Genomic DNA, 5,652 nt, shown 5'->3' on the forward strand with positions numbered 1-5,652 from the left:
TGAGCTGCCTTTACCACCTGTGAATCTTACATTTGTGATTCATCACCATTGTACTCTCAGTTTAAGTTCAGTCTTTTCATGTATTTGTAAGAGAGAATGTCCTAGTTTTATGAGAATAGTTTGTAAATATTAGGTTTTCTCTGCTACCTTGTTAAATGCCTTTGCTACAAGCTGAGTGGTCCTACTTGCTGATTTTTCATTTGAAGTACATTGGCAGGGACCTGTGACTATAATGTTAGTCATGTAAGTAATCTACAAGATTATTCCTAAAATCCAAAGAAGCAGCCATCCTCTGGGGACCCCTCAAATGAGTGTAAGCTGTAGAAGCATTCTAAGAGATATTAGCTGTGTGGCCCTAACTAAGTCATTCAAATTCTGGGTGCCCTCCCGGGAATCCTAGAAGGCTAACTTGGAGAAAAGTCAATGGCTTTGGTAGAAGAAGTTCCCTTATCAGCAGCTCCATATGTCTAAGAAATCAGGTCTGATCAGCCCATCCAGACCCAAGATCCTGGACTGTTTCTGAAATGCCTCCCTAGTTCATAGAGGTTCTTAGCCAGAAGGAAAAAAGGAAGAGAGGACTGAGAACTACATGCCAAATAGACTAATGAAATTCCCAGAAGACTTCCTTCTGGGAATCAGGAAGGGGAATTTGGTACCCCTGGAGTCCCGGGGCAAGAAAACTGGACTGCTTTTATCCTTTAAATAGCCAAAATAAATAGGCTATAGGGTTGGGTGTGTACACAATTTTCCTAAGGCTTTTATTTGGAATGTTTTCCACTTTCACATCACTCAGAAGCTAAAATGTGTCCTTGGGCTGTACCCAAAACAAACAGCTGGAATGGAAATAACCAGAAGTCCAGAAATGCAGCAACAGCTCTCATCCGTTTAGCATTTGGAGAATTATATAATGGTCAATGGGTATGTTACACCCACCTGACATTGGATTTGAGCCTGCTTCCTAGAATGTAATTAAGTCCTTTCTCATCACAAACCTCAGAAATTCCCCCAAGCAGTTACTGGGAATGCTTGTCAAAGGTGCCTTGCTGCTCTCTCATAGCAATTGCCTGAGATCTGGCTGTCCTGTGCTCAGGGCTCTGACTTCAATAGATTTGATGTGATATAGCTAAAAGGCCCCAGAAGCCCATTAACAAGGAGTTCATAGGAAGTAGGGTAGCTTTCCACTGTTCAGGGTCCTGGGAAGAAGGTGAAAGAATTGAAAAAATTTGAAAAAAAATTGAAAATTTTTTGAATTAAAAAAAAAAAAGATGCAGTATCTCTTAAGAGCTTATTATATATCAGGCAAAGTTTTTTAAATCCCATATGGGGTCTTATAACTGAATGTGGGATCCCAAAATTATGATTATCAGTAAAAGTTTGGTTTGTATACCAATTTCATATACTTATATATCTGGGGTGGGTAAAAATTTCTTGGATTTAATGGAGCAATAAGTAGGGCAAAGAAGCTCTGTATTATCCTACAATGTCTCTCTATGTACACTCTTCTCTCTATTTTCCTACAGATAAATAGATATGTGTATCCTCTTCCAGATTTATTTATTTATTTATTTAGTTGGTTGGTTTTTTGTTTTTTGTTTTTTGGGGGTTTTTTTGAGTAGGTGAATAAGGAAATTTTGTCTCAGTTGTTACCTAGCCTTAAGCATCAAATGTATATGGCTTTGGTCAAACTGAGACCTGTTGTAGACCTTAGCTTAAAAAGGCCAAGGTCTCCCATTACATTCAGAGCCATCTCCAGTCGTCCTGATCTGTATTTTGCTACTGGACCCAGATGGCTCTGGAGGGAAAGTGAGGCAGGTGACCTTGCACAGCCCTCCCTCACTTCAATCCAATTCACGTGCATGTCATGACATCATCTCCCTTATGTCATGGTCCTCTTCAAGAATGAAAGATAAACAACAACAGCTCTTCTCTCTACTTATACAAATACCACATGCTCTAATTACCTCTCACCTATATTATTTCAATAGGCATCTGATTGGTCACTATTTCTCCTTCCCTCCCATAAAGGTGGATTTGACCATATTGCCTTTTCCCTCCTCAAACCCTCGCTCAGTAAGTTCCATTGGCTCCCTATTATCTCTAGGATTAACTATCTAAATCTTTTGTTTGGCATTTAAAACTTTTCATAATCTGTATCTTCTTACCTTCTTTCGGGTCTTTATACCTTGCCCTCTTCCATGTGTTCCAGAATCCATTTATGTTATTCTTTGAACATATCACTCTATCTTCCAGCTCCCTTGCTGCCTTTGTATTAGCTTTCCCCCATGACTGGAATGATCTATGATCTCAAAAATCTGTTCAATTTCCCTGGAATCCTCCAAGCCTCAGTTCAAATCCCATTTTCTTCAGGAGGCCTCCCTACCTGCCATTGTCTTCCCCTTTCAGATTATCTTTACTTACTTTGTAGACTCTCTTCAACTCATCCAGGGGTTTTATGTCTATAGATTATCCTCAACCTGGTTTTACCAGAGTGTGGCCACTGTGAATATTAAAGCTTTTTGGAAATCCAGGTGAGAGTTGAGTACCAGATAGACAAAGGTGGAGGAGCAGCCCTGAAAAGGACTCAGCAAGTCCTTACCCTGGAATTTCTTTTGAAAATCCCCAACACAAATGAACTCTGCCCCTGCTGGACTGGGCAGATGAGGACAATTTATTCCAATGGCCATGAAGGAAAACTTAGAACTTGGTCAGAAATTGAAGATACCAAGGTTATTCACTATATCTAGGACCACAGACAATCTTCCTGACTTTTCTCTTGCTCTAGACTCTGATGACTGGAAGAGAAAATGAGGCTGTCAACTTCGTGCAATTGCTTCACTTAAATCCAATTCACTTACAAGTCAAAACATCACCCCATTATGTCATTGGTCCTCTTGAAAATGAAGGACAAACCATCAAGTCTACTCTCTATATATCTTCTATGTACCTAGACATTTACATATTATCTCCTCCACTGAAGTGAATGCTCCTTGAGGGTAAAGACTGATTTTTGCTTCTGTTATTGTTGTTTGCCTTTCTTTGTAGCCCTGGGACTTAGTGCTTGGCACATTGTAAGCACTTAATATATTATTTGTTGACTGATTGACTTGATATATGAAGACAGAAGTGAAAAAGGTTCCTGCCCTCAAGAAGTTTATAATCTAGCTGGGGGAGATAACAGGTACATATTTAGGAATATACAAATTAGATGCAAATAGATACAATATAATGGAGGAGGAGAGGAGCTAGCAACTGGGATCAGAAAAGACTTAATATTGAAAATGATACTGGAGTTTAATATTGAAAGAAAATAGGGAAACTTAAGAGTCAAAAATTGGGAGCAAGTGCTGGAAAAGTCTGGGCAAAGAGAACACAATGCAGCTACACAGAGATGGAAGATAGAATGGGACATGATACAAAGACAGCAAGATGGCTCAAGAGCATCAGAAAGACCTAAATTCAAATCCTGCTTCGGATTCTTAGTAGCTGTGCAACCTGTTTACCTCAGTTCCTCATCTGTAAAAGGTGTAGAGAAGGAAACAGCAAATTACTCCAGTTTCTTTGCCAAGAATACTCTAAATGGGGTCATTTAGAATTGGACATGACTGAAAAATGTCCAAACAACAATAAAAAGGACTTGTGAATGGGCTGTAGTTTATGTGAAAAGGAATAATGTGTAGGAAGGTCATATGGGGTCAGGTACTAACAGAGTTTATTTTTGATCCTCAAGGCAAAGGGGGCCACTGGAATTTATTGAATAAGGAAATGACAGGATCAAATCTGTGCTTTAGGGATATCACTTTGATAACTATGTAGAACAGTGGTATTAAACTCAAATAGATTCAGAGGCCAATAATCCATAGATGTCAGCTACATGTTGACTTAGTTTTAAAATATGATGTTATCTATATTTTCTTGTGTTTTTATTTTGTTAAATTTTTCCCAACTACATTTTAATGTAGTTTTAATGTGGGGACAGGTTAAATACTCACTCAGAAATGTTGCTGAGGCATGTTTCACATCTGGAGGGACTGTGATTTAGGGAACCTTATTATGAGTCTACTGTTACAGATAAGGCAAGCGAAGAGGAAGGCCTTAATGAGGTGGGTGACCATGGGAGTGGGAAGAGATAAAGTGAGAGAAGTGGTGGTGGTAGAATTGGAAAGACATAACAATTGATTGGATGTGTGGGATGAGGGAATCAAGAATGACTACAAGATGGCCAACCTAGGTAACTAGAAGGATGAGTGATATACTTGACAGCACTGGAAAGTTCAAAAGAGAACTGTGTTTGGGGTAAAAAGATAAAGAGTTCTGTATGAATACTGAGTTTGAGATACTCATTGGATATTCAGTTTGAAATGTCTACCAGGTAATTGCTGGTGAAGAATTGGAGATGAGAAAAATAATTTTGATTTAAAAAAAGAACTGGAGTTTAGGAGAGAGTGGCTAGGACTAAATATATGAATCTGAGAATCATCCACATAAGATGGTAACTGAATATATGAGTTATTGAGGTCACAGAGAGACAGAGACAGAAAGATCGACAGAGATAGACACAGAGAGACAGAAGAGAGAGAGAAGAGAGCTAAGAAGAAAAGATCCTTGGTATATATCCATAGTTAGGATGCAGAATAATGAAGGGATCCAGGCAGAAAGCATTTATCAAGCTCTTACTATGTGCCAAATTCTGAAGATAGAAAAACAAAAAAGAAAAAAGAACAGTTCCCGTCTTCAAAGAACTTAGATTCTAATGGGGAAAATACCATAAAAGGGCACTGAAAGGGGGAGGAAGGATCAAAAGAAGGGGAGAAAGGGATAGGGAGTACGGTGGTAAGATCCAGAAGAATCAGCAGCACATATAAGAGGGGAATGAAACATGGGCCCAGTTTCCAAAATAAAGGTACGCACCAAGGGGAAAGAGGGCCAACATAGTGGAAATTTGTGCCAGAGGGAGAAGGTCCTAGGCTTTGAGGAAAGTTCCAACCTTGATAAGAATTATAGTGGTAAAGTTCAGAGGCCAGAAATACATCCAAGAAGGAGGAAAAAGGAGACCAAAGAGTTGTCAAATAGGTAGAAGGAGCACAAAAAGAGAACAGTGTAATAAAAAATTAAGAGAAGAAGGAAGAATACCAGAAAGAGATAATAGTCAACAGTGTAAACAGTGGCAAAAAAATCAAGAAGGGTGAAAATTGAGAAAAGACCATTGAATTTGGCAATTAGGAATTGAGGAATTTCAGCTCAAATGAGTAACAGGATGGAAGGTTTGATATTTTCTACAATCCCTATGACCTCTCAAACCTCTTCAAAACTTTGGAAAGAGCAATTTCAGCTGCGTAATGTGGTTGAAAGCCAAGTGAAAAGAGTTGAGTGAAAAGAAAGGAAGTAGAGGCATGTTATGGTGGGAACTCCTCCTCCCCACCAAAAATTGAGTAGTCACCTCCAGACAATGATTTATCTGGCAATGCATATGGTTGCAAAACAAATCAGACAAGGCTTTCAGTAGCCAAGTATGGCAAAGCTTGGCTTCTACACAGTTAATATGAAATTTAGAGATCATGAAAAATAGAAGATTATAGTGATTGAGGCATCTAGTTTCTCATTGATGGAGGGCATTGGGAGACACTGAGGTGAGGAGAGGAAGTAGTTTTGTGA

The sequence above is a fragment of the Antechinus flavipes genome, chromosome 4, assembly GCF_016432865.1.
Source record: "Antechinus flavipes isolate AdamAnt ecotype Samford, QLD, Australia chromosome 4, AdamAnt_v2, whole genome shotgun sequence".
Taxonomy (NCBI): Eukaryota; Metazoa; Chordata; class Mammalia; order Dasyuromorphia; family Dasyuridae; genus Antechinus; species Antechinus flavipes.